The 21950-nt window shown below is 34.9% G+C and overlaps 1 protein-coding gene across 2 annotated transcripts in view; it reads left to right on the top strand.

Annotated features, from left to right (window-relative positions):
• The window catches only part of MDGA2 (MAM domain containing glycosylphosphatidylinositol anchor 2), an 865051-nt gene that overhangs the window by 615668 nt on the left and 227433 nt on the right, over positions 1-21950 (top strand). The gene's annotated exons all lie outside the window — the stretch shown is intronic.

Raw genomic sequence — 21950 nt, 5'->3', positions numbered from 1 at the left:
ACTTCTTGTATGTCTGCAGAAAAGGATTCTATACTTTTTTTTTAAACTCCAGCTGGTATTCTTATTATCGTGATTCTAAATTCTGGTTCAGACATCTGTCTTATATCTGTGTTGATTAAGTCCCTGTCTGTCATTTCTCCCTGTTCTTTCATTTGGGGTGAATTCCTTCATTTTATCATTTTGGAGAAAGAAACATAATTAATAAAATAAACATTACATTTAAAAGTTAAAAATAACACAAAAAAATCAAATAAAAGAAGCTGGATCCTAGATGTGTTTTGTTCTGGTTGTTGAATTGTTGATAGAATAGAGAAAAAGGAAAAGAAAAGAAAATTTTTAAAAGGAAAAAAAGGAGAACGTTTAAAAAATTTAATTGTATACAATAACGTTGAATAAAATTAAATGGAAAAGTAAAATAGACAAAGAAATTTACAAAAAAAATAAAAAATTAAGGAGAAATCATTTTTATAAAATGGAAAATAAAAATGAGTTTTTTTTTCTTTCTGTGTCCAAGAATAAGAAAAATAAATGAATAGATGGCCCAGTGAACAAAATGATATCCAAATGAAATTACAAATTACATCTAGTTTCCTCTAGAAATCAAACTATGAAGCTCTTTGTAATCTGTGCACTAGGCAGGTGGAGAGACTTGTGGTGATCCTCTAAGGTTTGATTTGCACATTTGGACGGGCTTGGTGTAATGGCTCCATTCTCCACTAGGTGGTGCTGCTTAGCTTACTGGGGTGGATTGATGTGGCACACGCATGAGTGGTGCTCATGGGCAGGAGAGGTGCAAATGGCATCCAGCTTCCCAGTTTCTAGCATCAGAACTCTGTGCTCTCACCAACTGGCATTCAAGCACCCCTACTTTTTCTATGGCTTCTGTCCTCTCTCCACTTCTACTCTGTCCATGACCAAGCCATCAGGCTGCCGAATGGCACTTCCTTCCAGAGTTTTGTCTCAGATGGGGCTGTGTTTCTAAACCCCTCACTTCTGAGGGCCCTGCATCTAGAATGCACTCAGACCCATCCAAGGGTCTTGAACCCAGGGGAGGGTCTTGCCAAGGAATGGCTAGCTGCCGGCTCACCCGTAAGAATGCTTGCACACTGCTGCAGAGGCCCAGAGACTGTGGCTGGGTGCCAAACTACCCCAGAAAAAGTTTGCAGGATTGTGTAGCAGCAGCGTTCAGGGACTATGGTAAATCACAACACATATCTGATACCACGTTTCACTGCACCCTAGTGTTCTTGTTCCAATACCCACAAACATGGCTGTAATCTGCAGTCCACTGGGACCTTTGCCTGCAAGGAGGCTTCATGGCCCTTACCAAATTTCCTCCCAGCAGGGGAACCACCTCTCTCTATGTGGCCTGAGGACCCATCAGAACTCACTGTCTGCTCTTGGGGATTCACCCTTCCCACCAGAGCACCACTAGGTATTGAGCTGCGGATTTTCCAACTCTGTGCTCCTCTGTTTGTAGAGTCCTAATGGTATTGAAATCCTCTCTTTTCTCCTTTCTCATTTCTCCCTTTCTTGTTCAGTTCCTTGTGGGTATTTCCACTCTTTCTCTTTCTCTCCAGCAGCTTTTGGGGGGAGTGCTTTTCCTGTACTCTCCCCCCCATCTCTGTCCTCTCTCCAAAAACAAAAACAGCTCCCTACCCCACCCCCCTGCGGCTTCTCTCTCCCCCAGTTCACCTCTCTGTGCCACATACCTGCTGAGTTCTGTGACTCAAGTCATGCAGATTGTTGTGTTAGGCCTCACACAAATGCGGGTTCGGTGCTGTTCTAGCTGCATTTCAGGGATGAGAGAAGCAGAGAACTTCCATGCTGTTCTGCCATCTTGGCCCCTCCCCGAGTTTCATATATATTTTAGGCTTTTTCCATCTTCTTTTTCTCCTTTGTGTTTCAAAATTTATTATTACCCTATCTTTTAGTTCACCAAGCATGTAGTCTGTTGTTTTGAACTATTATTAAACACACTTAATGTGTTCTTAATTTCATTTATTGCATTTCTCTTGGTAAAATTTACAACTTATTTAGTTTCATAGATTACAGTCATTTGGTAAAATTTTCCGTCTTTTTATTTAGCTTTCCCAAGGGTTTTATTTCATTTTGTTGAGCATTTCAATCATATTTATTTTAGTATTTTTATCTAAGAACTCCAGTGTCTTGACCAAATGTGATATATATATTTTTTTATTTTAACTTTGTCCTGTCTCATGACAAGCCTTATTTTCTTATTGGTTCCCAAGTATTCTATATTAAAAATTAGCTTAAGATTATGTTTCTTCAGAAATGTTTCTTCCTTTTTTTTAAATTTCTTTTAGTTTTCTTGTCTCAATTCAATCAGATATTGATCAGATTGAAGGTTGAGTTGGTAATGCTCTGTCCCCTATTTGCCCCACTCCTAGGGCAGGGATTTGCAGAGCTTCCAAATGAGTACTGTGGAATATTCACTGGAGTTTTTTTGCCTGAATCTTCAGCCTCCAGCTACAGGCAAATGCCTTGAAAGAAAAGTGGCTATAATATGTTAACTCATCTTTTTGTTTTCCTTTTCTCTGGGATTTTAACCCATCAAGTTTGTGAGAGCTGATATCTGATGCTTTAAAAAAATCTTATTGGCTTTTCTAATTTTTCTTTATGGGAGTGATGGTCACCTGTAAGTGACCCCAGCAAAGTCAGAAACAGAAGTCTGATTCAATACAGTTTTAACATTAATGTATTTGTAGTTATAAGTACTAACTTTGTATTTGAGAATTTGATGTATAATGATGATCAAAATGCAGAAAACTCAGACATCATGGGCAAGTGAAATAGAAAATAGCCAAGTAGCTTAGATTTTTCTACCATAATGTTGAAACTCTTTAAGTACCTACAGTTAAAGGAAGTGTCTGTTACCTCTTTATTTTTAAGGAGCAAAAATTGTAATAGAATACAATGGGATTTGCAATCCAATGTTTTTACAAGTAAAGATGATAACAGGAGCATAATTTTACAATATAATGATCAACACAGAAACAATAATTAACAAATGGCTCAATCAGCAAATAATGAAAAATTTAAATTATGCATTAAATTCAGTTTTTTTCTTTCTTATTGGATATGTCTTAATTGCTGGCACTGTGCACTGAAAATAATAAATATGTTAATAGATACGTATATTTTCAGTGATAATTTAGGAACTGTTCATAATTACAAGTTAATATGGTATAGCATTGTGTGTAATTCGACCACTTTAAGGAACACCTCATTCCCCAAAATAAGCCCACAATGATATCTCCTTGCTGAAAAGACTCTAATGTTTTGGGGTTTTGGTGGGTACTTTTCATTGTTTCCTAAAAGTACTTTGTGTCTAAATTTTCTATCTGATTTTCCTGACATGGCAGAAAAATCCCAAGTGCACAAATAATATTAAGCTTAGAGATTTCATTAATGCTTGAGTAATATATTCTTTTATAAGCTTTTGCAAAATAATACTTAAAATATTACTTGACTTGATATTATTTTTATCAGTTTAATACTTACAGATATCTTTTCATTAAGTTGTTCTGTGCTTCTATTTCATCCTCTATAGATAAAAGCAATATAGTATACACAACCCAGAAACAGACCTTTGGAAACATATACATTTGAGGGATGCAACAATTTGTAAAAATTTGTAAAAATTGAGGTAAAATGAGAACCAGAAACAAATATTGTTTCAAAAGCAATACAAAAAAAACGAAACAGACTTCACAAATGATGGCATGGTCACAACAGCATAAGTGCATTATGCCAGAAGTTCAACAAGGATTGAAACTGCACAATGATGCCACTGGTGTGCTGTGACACATAAGAGGTGGATCAGAAGCCAGATGTCAGCAGATTATGGGAGCAACTGGGATTTGCAAAATAAAAGTTGTGAAGATGGACTACCTGGAGAAGTTGAGAGTGAATAAGATGAGTAGGAATGAAATCTTTTTAAGATGACAGAGATGAGCATTTGTGAAGGCTTGACTAAGGTAATCAGTGGCAAAGGGAAGGTTGAAAACTGAAGCAAGAGATGGACAGAGGGAGTAGTGGAACAGAATAGATGCAGGCACAATCATGGTCGAACATAGAAGGGATCATCTTCAGACACAAGGGAAAGGATAAGAAGAGGTAGAACCATAGATAAGCTTTGTTTTGGACTGGAGCCTATATTTGGGCATTTATTCCTAATGCCATTTATTTTTCTCATTGAAGTAAGAGGCCATAGCTTTTGCTGAAACTGAGAGATGAACTTAGGTGGAAGTTTGAGGTTGATGATGGCAGATAATGGAGAATGGTTAAGAGCATGGAAAAGGGAGGCTGCATAAAGCATTGCTGAGCAACAGAGATTGTAGCATTTTATATAACCATGATCTTAGTTAATATTCATTAATAATAAACACAATATCACTCAAAACTAACCCTTAACTATTCATTATAACATGGCAGTGCTTTATTGATTCTACCTATTTTTCTAGAATAATTGAATTTAACCAAAGTATTGTTATTACAATTCTTACAGTGTAATGACAAGATATGTTTGGTGACTACAATTCAAAATGGAGCAATCTCTCTACCTTTTAACTAATGGGTTTGTATCCTTTTCTTTCCAAAAAAAAAATCAAGTCAAATTACAATAATATCTATTCAGTGAGGCTTGGGAGAAAATAAATAATAATATGAAAATAAGCTATGTCTCTCTCAATATTTCCTTTATAGAAAAATATGTTTAAACTGATAGTCGCAAGTGGTTTTCTTATTGAAGAAATAGTCTTCCAATGTTTCTGTGGAAGAAAAATAAAATGATCCTGTGTCCCCAAATAAACTAGTGGCTGTATAAATAGAACAGACATCTCTTCAACCAGAAATCATCGAATTAAACATAAGTACAATATAAATCAAGCTATTTTTACTACTCTCACTCTATTTACATATTCAGCTTTGTTTTTGAATCATGTTTTCTTCCCTGTATATGATGACAGACCAGGTCTTTCTAATGACTGAATTATGTAGCTGATATTCAGTAAGTATGTGTTTAATTGAATTAGACAAAATGTTAACCTGCACCTTTGTGTAGTTCTTTTATTCTGTTTTATTGAATTCCAGGAGGACTGCAAATAGAAATTATGATAAAATCAACTGACCCAAATAACACAGTACATTTGACAGCATTCATTTTTTGTCAACACAACCTAAAACTACTTACTGTCAACATTATTGTGGACATTTGGATACAGTAAAACTGAGTGCAAAGGGACAATTAACTTGACTGTCCTTGTCACTACACTTTATTATTAAACTAGTGCTATAAGAAATTATCTGTATTTTTCATATATGATTTGCTTGCACCCCAATATTACTTTCTGCCAGCTTCTATCTCAAGTGATGTTGAGAATGAAGCTATACTTAATAAAAGCAGAATTCCACATTGATCTACTCTGCTGTCTAAAATATTTAAGTAATGAAATTTCATCACTGCTTAGATTCTTCTAAATTTAGCAAACAGAAACTTAGTTCCTTGGAGCTATTAATAAGCTTGTTCATCTCTCAGCCTATTAATGACACCTTATCAAATGGTTTTTCAATCATATACAATCCTTACTTGTGCCTTCTTTAAATGGCTAAAAAAAATCACCCAAACAACCTACAAATTTTGGAGGGTCTTTCATTAAGGAAATTTTATGTAAAATGAAGATTAAGTAACTGTCAGAAAGGCCTGTTCAAGCATGCCAAATGCCCATCAAATATTAGTGACTGCCTATAGAACTATGTCCCAAATGGTTTCAAAGTGTTATCCAGACTGGATAGGAAAGATGGTTAGTATTAATATATGATAATGGTCATCTGTATATGAAGAAGTAGGAGTGCAAATGTCACATAATTGCCATGCTAAGTAATCAACTTAATTTTTTTTCAAAAATTTACTTTTGAGGGGCGCCTGGATGGCTCAGTCTGTTAAGCAGTTGACTCTTGAGTTGGCTTTGGTCATGATCTTGTGGTTCATGAGAACAAGCTCTGTTTCTGGCTCTGCGCTGACAGCATGGAGCCTTCTTGGGATTCTTTCTCGCTCTTTCTCTGACCCTCCCTTTCTCTGTCTCTTTCTCAAAAAATAAATAAATATTTTTAAAAAATTACTTTTGAGGGGTTCCTGAGTGGCTCAGTTGGTTAAGCATCCAACTGATCAAAGCATTGGCTCTGATCATGATCTCACAGTTCGTGAGTTTGAGCCCCATGTCGGGCTCTGTGCTAACAGTTCAGAGCCTGGAGCCTGTTTCAGATTCTGTCTCTCTGTCTCTCTGTCTCTCTGTCTCTCTCTGTGCACTTCCCCTGCCCGTGCTCTCTCTTTCTCTCTCTCTCTCTCTCTCTCTCTGTGTTTCTCAAAAATAAATAACCATTAATTTTTTTTTGAAAAATTTACTTTTAAGAGAATATTTTATTCCCCTCAGGAAAAAATATGTGAATGAAGTTATCTACGGTTTTATCTTAATAATTTCCCCTCAAATTTGAGAAGGACTGAACAGGTATAGGTTGTGGGTTGTGCTGTACTAAAATCTAAATTGGATTTATATTTTAAATATTTGATGTGATGTTTTATTTTAGATGTTGTCATTATAAGGAATTTGTGTCCTCAACACTTAGGCTTGTTGAGGGTAAGCCTCAATAATAACACTTAGCTTATTTAGGGTAAGCTACTTAGCAGGGAGTTTCAAACCACACAGTTTTTGTGGGACGCTGCCTTGGTTGTCAGACTGTTGAAGCATAGGACTCTGTGGTTAACTGTCAATAGAGATTGTGGTTGATTTGCCAGGGATTTTGATCTCAAAGTTATTGCTGCTCAATACTTTTCAGAATCTTAATCCAGAATATCAAATATATGGAGGATTTCATGTAGGAAATGTTTTCAACTCTTTATTTAGGTCAGTAATTTCTCATCTTGAGGCATAAATCAGAATCATTAGTTGTAGCCTAAAAATGCACGTTCCCAAACTGCACCTTAACGTAACTTACTTGGAATCACAGGTGGATGTGCTCAGACATTGTGACTCTGTTTACTTTTGGTTAGGAACTAGTGGTCTCAATGCATGAAAATCTATCCCTAAATTGATATATCATATGTCTCCTCATCCATCCTTCACATATTAAATCTCCTTTGCTAAATTCCCCTTAGCCTAATCTTTTAAGCCTGAAATGAGCAATTTTTTATAAATAGCCTTCTAAAATTGCTCCCTGGGTTTTTTTCAAGAAAATGTTCAAAGTTATTGTTCATCCCTCTAGCCTGTACCCTCCTAAGGTGACCATTGTAAGAAATGCTCGTACTTCTCTTGTGCAGCTATTTTGTTTTTACTCTACATACACTATAAATTCTACAACTGGTCAAGTTTTACTCCTTGTTTTTGGCTGCTACAGTGTTTAGTATATAATCTCTGGCTTGCCTCTATAGCAAATAAATATATAGAAGCTTATTGTATTTATTTTTCCCTTCAGCTTCACTTCTGCCTTTGTCTTGTTTTCCTAACTTGATTTTATCATTGCTTCTTTGTTGTTGTTGTCATTGTTGTTGCTGTTGTTTTTACTTCAAGGTACAGTAAATTAGCAATAAATGTTGAAAGTCTTTTAAATCCTTCTTAGAACATGGAAGGATATAAATAAATGAGCAGTAGTCTCAGGACCTTGACACTACAAAGTAACATCACACATATATAGCAATCATACAGAGCCCCTTGAAAAAATGAGTAAAAAGTGAGAAAAAACTAAAGAAAACCAAAAAATAAGAAAAAAATATGACTATGGAAAGAGAGCACACAACTGTATGATAAAGCCCATGTGCATCTTTGATAAAAGAGGTAGAGTAGAAAATTGGGAAGGGAGTGAAGTTGTTAAACTAAGTCTAGAACTGTAGTGAGAGTAAGAGCTGACACTTATCAACAAAGAAACTGGGAAAATCAAAAAGAACCTGACACAAACTAAGAATACACTCTTGTCTATAGCTATTTAGAGAAGAAAAAAGTCACTTTGTTATAATCAGAAGACACCTGGTGCCTATCTGTGCAGTTGAGTAAATTGGTGATGATAGGTTCTCAAATTTTTATGAAAATGCAAAACTATGTCCCAATTCCTTTTCTTGAAAAAGCAGAGACATAGATTTAGTCACGTCGTATGATGACAGATGATAGCATGATATATAAAGATGTTGAATCACTATGTTGTACACCTGAAACTAATGTCACATTGTGTGTCAACTATACTTAAAAAAATTAAAAAGCAGGGACATATGTAATACATTTTAGAGTAAACATTTTTAAAAACTTAAGCTTTTATTTGTTATTATTTTTGAGTGTTTATTTATTTAAGAGAGAGCACGAGTGGGGGAAGGGCAGAAAGAGATGGAGAGAGAATCCCAAGCAAGCTCTGAGCTGTCAGTGCAGAGCCCCATGGAGCTTGAACTCACCAACACTGAGATCTTGACCTGACCCGAAACCAAGAGTGAAAAGCTTAACTGACTGAGCCACCCAGGTGCCCCAAAGCTTAATCTTTTAAAGTTGTGGGCTTAAAATGATGTATTTTAAGTTATATAGAAAAAAAAAACTTTTTATAAATCCAAATTGTGTTGAGTTTCCAACTGAATGAGCTTTGACTCTGCTCCAAGCAAAAAAATATTTATCTGTTTAAAAAAAATGAGTAGAATTGCACAAGATTTTCTGGTAGGAAAATGTTTTCCAGATAGCTAAATTTCAATAAATACTCTATTTTATTACCATGTAATGAAACAAAACACTATAGTGTTGCAGTATCACCCAATGGTGATAAGGAATGGATTAAAGATAATTAATTTTGAGGCAGTCTTTGGAAAAATAGCTTCATAAAATTCTCATTGATTTATTCCCAAGCTTCATTTGGACCTCCAAATAAAGGTGCCCGGTCCATATAGTATGCTCTTAAATATGTATTTCTCTTATTATATTTAGTAAAATAAGAGGAAAATGGGGGAAGACAGAGTAATTAAAGATGTTTTTAAAATAGTGCTTGTTGGTTAGCATATGTATATTTACACATATGCATATATACATATACACATATACATATGTATGTTGAAATATGTCCTACCTTTTTTTTCATGTTTACTTATCTATTTTGAGAGAGGATGAGAGAACACGCAAGCTGGAGAGACACAGACAGAGTGGGGGGGAGAGAGAATCCTAGCTCATGAGGAGTCGAAGACAGGCCTCAGTCTCACGACTGTGAGATTATAACCTGAGTCAAAATCAAGAGTCGGTTGCTTGATCCACTGAGCCGCACAGGCACCCCAAAATTTGTCCTACTTTGATAAATCATGGCACTCTGCTTCCACAGGCCATATTTATACATTTTCATCTGCCCTGAGATTTCAGAGTCATACAGAGCCATGTATATGTGGGAAATTTAAGAAGAAAAAAAAGTATCATTTTAATTTCCAATTGCAGGGAATTATAGATATTAATGAAAAATGTTGCATGTGTTATATGTTAGATGGTCACACATTTTTAGATTTTTGTTTATATTTTTTTTCCAAAATATCTGGAGGATTACCAACACAGAGAATTAAAAGTTTTATTTCTTTCCCCTATTAAGTGTTTTTCAGAATGACAGATCATTTGTTATAATTCAGTTAAGAAAAATATTCTGCAACAAGATTCTGCAATATGTTGAGGAGTAGTTCACAAAAGACATATATTTATCAGGCACTATCATTAAATGATACCCACTGTGTGAGGAAGATTAATTTATTTCCTGAACAAATACTTTATTGAGTATAAGTTAATTTCCTTACCTAGTTTTATTTGGTAGGTATTTTTTTTGTATTTTATATTGATATTTGATAATTATTTTTCTATTTTTGATGATTTTCAAAGGGTTGTAGTAATTCAGTATAGTTTACTATGAAAATAATCCAGAGTTGTAAAGCACAAAGTCCATTATTGTCACTGGGACTGCTTGTGGGTATAAATAACAATAAATTAGTGTCTTTTTATTTTTTATTTATTTTTAATGTTTTTTTTAATGTTTATTTCTGAGACAGAGAGAGACAGAGCATGAGTGGAGGAGGGGCAGAGAGAGAGGGGGAGACACAGAATCCAAAGCAGGCTCCAGGCTCTGAGCTGTCAGAACAGAGCTGACGCAGGGCTTGAACTCACAAACCATGAGATCATGACCTGAGCCAAAGTCGGTTGCTCAACTGAGCCACCCAGGCGCCCCAAATTAGTGTCTTTTTAAATTCATTTCTCAAACAACTTCTTAAAATAAGAAAAAAATAATTGATACACAAGTGCATTTGTTTAGGTTAATATTAGGTGACAACAATCAATATGATAACTACTTGGAAATAGCTCCAGATATATCTCCAGTGGATGTAACGTTTTATATTTTTGTTTATCCTATTTACTCTTCCATATCACCAACCACAATATAAGACATGTGGAAGACAAAATGCTCAGGAAGTCAGCAATATAAAGTACCTCTCTTTTCCGGAAGCTTGTAAGTCCAGAAAATACAAAGTATTTTGAAAACAGCTATGTGGGAGAGGGTTTTCTGACAGAGAATAGTGGCAATTCGGTCTTAATTGCGTGCATCGGGGAAAGTATTATGAAAGCAATAACATTGGATCTGGGTTTTTGGTGACTGGGGAGGACTTGGACACACGGCTTAGAGAAGATACCCATACCAGGTATATGTAATGGCAATGGCAAATTCTGGGAGCCTGCAAGCAGCAAAGGGGAAAAGATAGTTTCTATAGAAGAAAGTGTCATTAATGGCAGGAGAGGGGCGTGCTGGGGAGGGAAATCTAGATACTCCTTAAAGCAGTAGTACAAGTAGTTTTAAGGCGCACAGGCTCTGAAGTGCTTCATCACATAGAAACCTAGCTGGTGACTGGAAGTAAACAACTGTAACTCAGAGAGGTAGAGTCAGAAGCTTTTGCCTAAGATGGCATCTGTGCTGAGCCTGAAACGATGGATGTAAAAAGCAAATTGTGAAATAATAGGGTAGACAGAGAAGAGAAAAGTGGAGCCCAGATTCAGGACGGAGGAAATGGGGATAGAGTTATCTGGGAGCTGGAAACAAAAGGTCAGGACACAGCAAATGCTGCAGGGAGAGAAGGGAGAACAGCAGCTCCTGGAATTTGTCTTCCCTGGCAATTGTTACAACTCTGGTCCTGGTGAGAATCAGAACTAATTTGAAAGAGGTTAAGGGTGAGTGGTTTTTGTGTTAATGTTTTGACAAGGAGAAAGGGAAAGAACGTAAATAAGAAGTAGCCTCAGGCTATAAAGTTTAGAGAGGGCTTTCTGTATTATTTAGTTGTTGTTGCTTTATTGTAATTAATGAAGAGATTATGATCTTGTTTACAGATACATGGGAAGGACCTTGTTGTGTTTGAGAGAGAATGTAAGAGAAAAACAGGAGAAAATGGAAGATGTGTGATACTCCATGCAGGGCTGGAGCTGAGATCAGGAGGACAGTTTAAGATTTTAACTTGGAAAGGAGAACCAAACTTGCAACCCGAGAGACTGGAGGGGAATGAAAATGAATGGTTGAAATCACAGAAAAATACATTTCATAGAATGGTGAGGCTATTTGCTAGAATTAGTGAAAGATGAATTAGAAACAAACACTGGTACCATAAAAATCTCTGTTCCACATACTTATGGTGGAATCCACTCTGTGGAATGATTTGTCAGCATCTACAACCCTTCTCTTTTCCCCTAATTCTCAGACTTTCCCTGCCTTCTCCACAGTAACTAGTTGTTTTTGTTTATGTGTTTTAAAGTATTCCCTTGTGTAATAGCTAGTACTCTGTGTCTTTGTCTCTATTGCACTGTAAATAAAATTTATTTCTATGCTTTTCTCCACCATTAGGCTTTTCCATCTTTGTAGCTTTGGTGGGAAGCATAGCAATAGATACATTGTGAGTCAGGAAACATTGAATAAAAACAGTTGGCATCTACTATTTGCTTACTCTGTGTGGGCATCAACATTTTCAGAGCTTCATGGTTCAAACTTATGATCTCCACTTTTCAGAATTGGGAGACTGAGTTAATTACACAAGGTCACATTTAATAAATGATGAATTCAGACTAGAACCCAGATAATCTGACCCCAGAATATTTACTCTTCAAATTTACTTATTCTCTATATTGACTCTCCAAGAAGTCACTGGCATTCAGATGAAAGCTGATGTGCTATGCATTTCTCAATCCCAAATTCTGAACAGATTGATTTTTTTTTTAGATTTTGCCTAAATGGAGGTTAGTTAGACTCATAATACTTTGGGAGTTAGAATTTCTTAGGTAAAGAATGGTGACCTTAAGGTACTTAATATTGATCACTCTTAATATCTTTATTAGCTTGTGAAGACATCTAGAAACCACTGGTTTTGTGAAACTTTCTTCAAGCCTGAGCTATGTTGAAAGGAAGTTACATGTTAAGTTGTATGAGGTCAATTTAAATAATTTTATTATTGATATATTTAGGAGCTGTTCCTTAATAATGTTTGAAGTAATATAATCAGGATAAACACTCCCTTGAGGGTCGGGTAAAGTAAAGAATGATACGCTGTGGTCACTTTTAAGCATGTTCTCTAATAACTCAGTCCTTCTGGATAAGCTGATGACCGGCCTCATTCTCTTCTGGCTCTGCATTTCTGGAGGGTGGAAGGATAACTAACTGTTTCCTAAGACAGCAGTTATCAAACTTGAACATACATCAGAATCACACAGTTGGACTTGTTGCAATGCAGATAGCTGTGTCCTACCTGAATAATTATAGATTTAGTGTGAGGTGGGGCTTTATCCCAGGAATTACCAATTGAGTGTGAGGTACTACCCAAGACTTGCATTTCTAACAGGTTCTCAGGTTGTGCTCTTGTTGCTTATCTAGGATCCACACTTGGAAAACTACTTTTCTAAACTATAGATGTAATAGTTTTAATTTGCAATAGTAGTAATAACTTTAACAGACTACTGGCCTTATCATATCATAATTTCCTTTGAGAATGAGTACAGATCAACTTTTTCAATACAAAAGTCATTGTGTCTGATAAATATGTTCTAACATTGCACTGACATATATTCAACAACTCTCTAAGTAATGCAACAGTTGATTTAACATGAGGATATTGTGGAACCATTTTTTTTCTTAAAGCACTCAGCATGTGTCACTTCTTTAAGTATTTTCACTGGATGCTGGCACATGTAGACCTCCCTATCTTGTCCCTATCCACAGGTATCCCATTATCTACCTGTTCACAGAGACTGCCTCCTAAGTCGGCTTTTCTCCTTTCTAAGACTATGTGAATCTTACTTCCATGTCAGTTAACACTTAAAGTATATATTTTCATATAACCCTGAACATATAGCATCACCCCCAACCATGACCAGCAGTGACAACCTCCCTGGGTCATTGTCATAGAATGTAAACTCGTATTCATTCTTGCTGAATAGTTACCAAGACAAATCTTTGGATTTATCTTTGACTTGAACTTCAACACCTGTGCATCTAGACCGTACTCCTTAGGTTCCTATGTAAAATTGGTATAATTAACTCACCTTGAGGGACAGATTGACAACTAGTCATTGAATTATACTGTTATGATCATCATGGGATGTGGTTCCAAATGCTGCTTATTGTGGGTCTCATTTGTACAAGTTCAGAAGATAAATTCCATTCAGATCTTGAATCAGGAATAGTTTTTTTTTTGTTTGTTAATGTAAGCAGTGGGAGTATTTTTAACTCACAGAAACTGTGAAATATGAAATTAGTATTTCCCTCTTTGCCTTTGGTCCTGTAAAGATCAGAGCCGATTTATAACCCAACTACCAACTGTATGGGATGTAAAAACATTTCTATGCCACCATCGTTTGACCTTACTTGCTTATATGCCACAATTTTCTCATTAAAAAGAGAGAATGAACTATTATATGTATAATATGTATTTCTAAAATATGCTTTAAAAACTTCTAAAGCAAGTAGGATGTACTTTTTTAAAGTAAATGTTACACATTTCTCTTTATAACACATATATGAAAGTTATTTAGTTTTGGAGCCTGTCTTTTCACACCTCATTTTAGCAGCCCTGTCATCTGTTAGTTAACCCACAAATCCAGGCACTTGTCCTATGGTCTATTATCAGAATTAGGTGGTCTCATCAATGGTATTGACTCTTCAGATTCTTACAGGGCAAGATAAGGTAGTTAAGGTCATTTATAGAAATTCCTAAGGAATACAGATTTTTTTCATTTGGTCATTTAATATATCTAGGTTATTTTTCTTGCTCTTTAACATTAAAATGAAAGAATATATATCAATGGTTTAGCAATTGTTTTAAATTGAAATGTGCATAGATCCAGTCACAGCCTTTTGTTTATCAAGAAACAAAAACAAACAAACAATGATCTCATGTTCCCAAACATGGGCAGCAAAATGGATTAAGGAAAATATCCGTGGTCTACAATTATGGCAAAATAATTTATAAAAATTCTTTCCTTCCCAACAAAGACTGACCTTACAACTATATATGGATGATAAAATACATATGAACTAAGGAACTAGAGAACATAGCATGACAGTGGTGATGCAGATGAGCAAAGCCAACTGATTTATTTATTTTCATAAATATGATCTCATATTTTACTAGTCATAGACGCCAGTAGAAAAGAGATTTTCAAGAAGGAAGAAATCAATAATGTAAAAAGATAGGGAGTACAAATATAAGTGGTATATAAAAATGGAGAAGACCTGGAGAAAAAAAAATCATTGAGTTAATTTGTTAAGAGGCTATTGCTAACCTTTGAGTCTTCGATGCCATAATAGCACCAGTGAAAACCAGTGTGTGAACTGCCCAGGTAGATCAGTACATGATGGAATAGTGGGGGTAACTGGGGTTTCACTGTGTGTTTTTTTTTTTAAGAAATATGCCATGAATAGTTTCAAGGATTTTCAGGATTAAGAAAAAAAAAGTGTTTTAAGTTTTGATGTGACCGAAATAATTTTCTATGCTAAGAGTAAATAGCTTATGGAAAAGAAAATATTGAAATTTCAAAAGCAAGTGGATACTCAAAAGAATGCGAGGCATCAGGGTTCAGTGTGAGAGGCTGCCAGATGGGCAGAATGAGTTTGGAAAGGAAAAAGGCCATAACTTTGAGACAGAAAACAAAGAAAACAAGAAAAGTAAAGAAAGATTTTTAGCTTCATTTAGTTTCATTATTTTCCTCCAGTTTTCACTGCTACGTGATCGATTCCATAAATATTAAGGATGTACTGTTTTCAAAAGGACTTCAAAAGAACTATATTTAGCACAGGCCCTTCAAAGCTGCAGTTGATGTTATAGCTGTTTCTAGTCCTGGGTCCTTACAAACTAACCAAAAATATAATTTACTGTGGGCACGTTCTTATTTCTCGTAGTGAAGGGGTATTCTTAAATTTGATAGGAAAGGTGAACTCAGACTACCTGCTAATTTGTGACATCAGAGGGCAGGAAGTTGTGCTGATTAACATTCTCCTATTCAGATAAGTGGTGCGAACATGCCGTGCTGTGTCAAATACCATTTATGTAGTAGCTGTGGTATGAAAATATTTGTCTTTATTTATGACATTATAAAGGCACTTTGATAATTTATGGACAATATACATTTTCTCCTTGAGATAGAGCTGAAATGATATCAATGGCAAAATAATAATGATAATATCAATTTAGTCCATTTCTTTTCCCATTTCTCAAAGAAGGGTTTAAACCAAAAAGGAAAATTTGTGCCCATCTAAAAGATCCTTTCTTACTTTAATTACTACTCAAAATACTTACCTGCAATTATTTTATTGAGCAAGGACATTTAAAAGACAATTAAAATTCAACCATACTTTGCTTAAACAACTTGAATGATTAACTACAGTAATTAGCGTTGAGAAAATTCACAAAATAAATAAAGCCTTGATACTTCATAATTGAATAGAACCCCAACTTCCTTCCAGCATCTAATTCTGCATTCAGATTATCAGGGGTGCTATTTTAAAGTACTTTCAGGAAATGGATGCAATGATTTTTTTTTTTCATTCTTGCATTATTCACACTACAGATTGGCAATTGGAATTGTTAGATAAAGGGAAGTAAATGTACAAATACCTAATAATATATACAAAAAAAGTACCTCCCTACTTGTATCCATCTTCTAGAAGCTTTACTGCTTCGTTTTTTTTTTTTTTTCTCTAAATGTTTATTCATTTTTGAAGGAGAGAGAGACAGAGCACAAGTCAGGGAGGGGCAGAGAAAGAGGGAGACACAGAATCCAAAGCAGGCTCCATCCAGGCTCTGAGCTGTCAGCACAGAGCCAGACGCGGGGCTTGAACCCACAAACCGCAAGATCATGACTGGAGTTGAAGTCGGATGCTTAACTGACTGAGCTTCCAGGCACCTCTTACTGCTTCTTATAATAACACTTTACGTGCTTTTTTCGTAACAACATAATGTATAAATAAGTAAATATTATTTCTGCAAGCATCTGAGCTAGATTGAGTCTTACTAGTTTATATCAATAATTGCACATTGTACAGAAGCTAATACACTTAATCCCTTTTTAATGCTATTTGCATATTCCAAAATGTGCATTCCCAAGATAGGAACAAACTGATAAATTAAATTTTTAAAAATGCTGGTTAATTGGGAAAGGAAAGAGACACACCTTTGTTGGTACAGATAAGTTTATGTCATGGCTCTGAAATATGTTTTATAACTTTGATGTGCCAGTAGGTACATCGGAGTTTAAAAATATTTCCCTTTCCTTTAGTTTTTTAATCTTAAATTTTATTTTTACTAAAGAGTTGTATCTTCTCATTACTTTTGTGGTTGCATAATGGAAATTCCTGAAACATCAAGCATGAAATCTAATTTTAGAGTCTTTTCAGTGATTCTCATCAATTGATAGATTCTCTTTATTCTGTAAGATACTGATCCTGAAAGATGTTCCACAAATAAAGTTTTTTTTAAAAATACCATAAGCCCCTCTAGGAGTATTGCAAAGTGTGTGTTAACATGTTCAAAGTTCTGGGAAGTTCTGCAGGAAAGCAAACTTATTCATATAGTCAATCTCCCAACACTATTTGTTCTGCTTCCTTTTAACATGATCCCTAATGACTTTTTTCTAAAACAAGTTTTGGCAAATACTGTTTCAATTAATATAACTGTGCTTAGATGTCAGTTTTCTTAATTCTTTCATCTTTCCTTAGAAATGATTATCAACTGAGCTCTAAAGCATGTAAACAAACCCTTTTGCGTGAAATTCAGGCTCCTTACAAAGAAAGGATGAGTAACAGATGTTAATTTGATGGTGCATGTCCCTGACACATTATATGACTAGGATACATAACTAGCTAGTCATTGGCCATGATGGAATGAGGTCTCCTGAGTTTTTCTGTACGGAATCCTTTTCTTCACATATATTCCTATATTAATACTGTTTATTCACCAAGCATTATTCTGCTCCTATAACAAAACCCCTGGACCTTAGAGGACATCAAATCTCTTCTCCTTTCTCTATCTTATTCCCTCTGCCATGATTTATCTCAGAACACAAGACTACCAAACAAAAAGAGTTAACATAGATATCAGACTGAATGGAAATGATTGGCATTTGTAAAGTTAATGCTTTAAAATGTCACACTTAATTAAATTTGACAAAACCTCTTAAATACCAATTCTACCAAGGAACCAGCTTCAAAATTTGGAGACCATAAAGAAGGATGAGGCATGGCCCCACTCCCTAGGTTTTCACACTCTCGTTGAAGAGGACTGACATCTAATTATAATAGGACAGATTATATACACTATAATTTACTATTTCTTAAGTTGCTCTGCTGATGTAATTTATTTCCAACTGTTTATTCAATTGACATCATGTGAAACTGGCAAATACTTCTTTTTCCATTTAAATATTTTTATTGTCTTTAATAGAAAATAAAGAAATAGAAAATCAATTTTTGTTTATCTGACTACACTATTAATGATTTCTAGACCCATTTCTCCCAGCAACATTTTGCCAGTTTTCCTGCAGTCCAGAACCCTACTGATAGTATAAGAATTGGTACACTTTGTGATTTTTAAAGTAATTTAACTACTTAGAATAGTGGGTGGTGGTCACTCTGTGTCTCATCATCCCTGTGAAATAGCTATGTTCTCAGCAGAGGTTAAAAGACTGACACCTGATATTTCATATCTGCAAAGAGGTGCTTCCTCATTAAAATTTGACTTTTTAAAAATTTTTAAAACAAATTTTTTAAGTGTTTATTTCTGAGAAAGAGAGAGAGAGTGAGCAAGAGAGAGAGAGAGAGGAGGGGAGGGGCAGAGAGAGAGAGGGAGACACAGAATCAGAAGGAGGCTCCAGGCCCTGAGCTTTCAGCACAGAACGCGACACGGGGCTTGAACTTGTGAACTGCCAGATCATGACCTGAGCCAAAGTTGGACACCCAACCGATTGAGCCACCCAGGCACTCCAAAATTTAAAACATTTTGAGTATCACTTCATTTAGTGTCATTTTTGCTGTATCTACAAATTATATTTTCTTTTGGAACTACTATATGCTGTATACTTGTGGAACAGTTGACAAACAATCAGTACATTTTATAATTTTAAGTTTATAGTTACAGGCAAAATACAACCTCATAGCCTCCTCTTTGTCTTTATCTCCATTGAGCCTATATTCCTGGAAGCCACAGGCATAGACTTCTCCAAAGCCAGTGGTTTCTCGTTCAAAAATAAACTCAAGAAGTAATCTAATTTTATATAATGGAAATCTTCTTCATAGCTGTAGTCATTCATAGGCAAAAATATACTTTAACTCTAGGGAAAGGCAAGCAGAAAGCCCACCTAGATCTTTGCAGTGGCCTTGCTATGACACACTGGTTTTACTCTATTCGCAGGGCACCTTTTTAAATTTCAGAGTAGAGGGACTTCAGTGACTGCATCTAGAATATACTCACAAGTAACTTGTCAGAAGAGAATGTGGGCCAAGTTTGTATTCAGTTCTCACAATATTAAAAAAACAAAAAACAAAAACGGGGGCTATGGGTTATATGGCAGTGTTTCTAAACTGATTATCCCAAACAGAGACTCAGCTTGATGCCAATTCTTTACATGAACTGCCAGACTAAACAAGTACCTTTTGAGGTTCATCCATCACAATTTATGATACATTAAGCTAAATCTAATGTTCTCTCAGGCTGGTGTTAGGGGATTTTCAATAGTCAGACTAAGAAATTGCATTTGGGGAAAGGGATTTCTCCTTTCTTTTTCCGTAGAATTTCTTTAGTTCTATAGAGTCTTGTTATGTCTGTTGGATCCTTGTTATACTTTGGTACTAATCGCAGATTGATTTTAAGCATTTAAATCTTAACTGGTTAGCAGGAAATGACTTTAAATTAACATTGCATGAACTACCGTAAATTGTTCACTGAAAAAGAGAGTGTTTAATTATAAATGAAGGAACCTGCTTCCCAGTTGATTAACTATATTAAACACTTTATATTTTCAAAGCTCTACACTATTGCTAATAAGCTATTTCTCACAATGGGTCTCAGAGGAAGCCTACTACTATCACCTCCTATTTTTATAAATGATGCATTTGACCCATAAAAATTAGATTGGCCATATTGGACTACATATAAATGAAAAGCTAGAATTAGTTTCAAGATCTTAATGTACCTGTGCCTAGTTTACAGAGGCATGCTTTTAGTTTTCTGAGGAGCTAAGGTTAGAAAATCAAATAAATTTAACTGGCCACTGGTCCAAGAGATGTTTGTGCGTGGATTCCCACACATGCACGCACGCACATACACATTATTTCTTTTCCCTTAGAACATTTCTGTTTTGTGTGCAAAACTAGGTACTTTGTTATGAGGTAACATAAGACAAACTCAATGAGATGGCTCTCCAGTCAAATGATCCATGCTACTTATTCTGATATTCCTTAACTTTAGCTCACTTGCCAGACTGACTTGTCCCTCTTTTCCCATTTAGAATCTGTCATTCAGAAGACTAATGTGATTGACATTGGTCAAGTCACAGAGTGGCCTGATACTGAGAACAACAAATATTTGTGGCAATGAGTTCATTTTAAAAGCCCACTTGATTATTTTGCTTTTTATCAAAAAATATAGTTGCAAATCATATTGAATTTTTTAATTAATTGATTATTAGAGTTATAATCTTTAATATTTTCTATACTTCAGGTTTGAAAAGGTATTTTCCATGAATAAAACAGTTTGGAACACATACTATAAATATTTTATGGTTTTTAAAAAATCAGTGGCTTTGAATTGTTTTGTTGTTTAAATCTAACTAATCTGATGAACTTGCAGCTCTCTCAGTGGTGGTATCCATTTACTATGTCACTAGGCAGAGAGCAGACCTAACAGTAACTGCCTAGTAAATAAATATTAATCACCAAAACATCAGAAGTTTTTGTTGTGTTTATATATGGCCACCCTAATAATTTTGGAATGAAATTTATTCTCAATGTACGTCCATATGAAGCTATTAATAAATTAATATATATATTTAAACTTTTAAAATTAAGAATTGTCTGTTTAAAAATTTTATTTAGGTTTATCATTTTTTCTGTAGAAACAGAATCAGGAAAATTCTTACCAATGAAAGTAAACTCATTTAAATATTATGGTGCTGACAAAAGTAAATGCTCCTTGACATACTAATTTTTGGGGACTCTTAAAAAAAGAAAAACTATTGTAGGGTATAATTTACTTTGTGCTATAGAACTTTAATTATATTTGAAATATGTGTGCACAAGTTATATACCAAATATAGGCATTTTCAGCACATTTTCCTTTCTAGCCACAAAGTTGTATTTCAGTGCCTGTTAAAATACAATTGTACACACACACACACACACACACACACACACACACACACACACTGGGTAATAGAATGACATAATTTCTCTTAATTTCATCCTACAGTCATATACTGATAAAGACATTGTTAGCAATAAATAAATAATTGTTAGCATTTTATTTGTGGAAAAATGTAACAAACAATGGTATGAAAATGTGATTTAAATATTTGTTTTTTGGTGTTTTCATTAAGAATGAAGACATGTGCCTTTTCTGAACAATATTTTAAAGGATACTCTGAGATTCAGATTTCTTCAAAGTTATAACATTTAATATCTATGTAGAGTGTGGTTTTTCTAGACAGGAGTATCCTAAGTGTCAGGTGGATAAATTGGACTATAATCTATGAGTACAAAATATTCTGTACCAGTACATGAGGGTAAGGATTATGTCTACTTTGTTCATCTCATGTAATAAGAGCCTCATCTAGCACCGAGTCCTGAAAAGGAGCCCTATAAATTTTTCTTGAATAAAAAGAAATATATAAACATTATTTTTGATATTCATTTATCTCTCCTCAGTTGCAAACAAAAAAGCAGATGAAAATATATGGGGCTGACTAGTAAATAAAATTAAAAGCATTTTTTTTTAATTTCTAGTGCATTCTAATATAGTTCTAAGATTTCCATGGTATTTTCTTGCTTTTATGGGATGAACTAAGAAAAATCAGGTTAAACTCAAGAAAGGTCACCCACAATGCAATGAGAAGGCCTCTATTATCTGCAGGTCTTTTAAATTCACATCATTTTTGCCAGTGTCATTTATATATGGTTAATGGTAAAAGTGAACGGACAATATTTTATTCTGATAATTAATGTTTCAGTGCATATGCCACATTTTATCATATAGGGATAATAAGTGATATTAAGGGGGAGGGAAATGAGTAGGATGTTAGTAAAGAGAAGAATGTATGTCTGTGAATCACTGCCATAAATAAATGCGCAAACCCTATTCTATATTGAGTCCCATGGTATCATTCAAAGTTTAGAACTGGGGCCCTTGGGAGGCCAGTAGA

Source organism: Leopardus geoffroyi, chromosome B3 (assembly GCF_018350155.1).
Source record: "Leopardus geoffroyi isolate Oge1 chromosome B3, O.geoffroyi_Oge1_pat1.0, whole genome shotgun sequence".
Classification (NCBI taxonomy): Eukaryota; Metazoa; Chordata; class Mammalia; order Carnivora; family Felidae; genus Leopardus; species Leopardus geoffroyi.
This window is presented reverse-complemented; position numbering and strand designations above follow the sequence as displayed.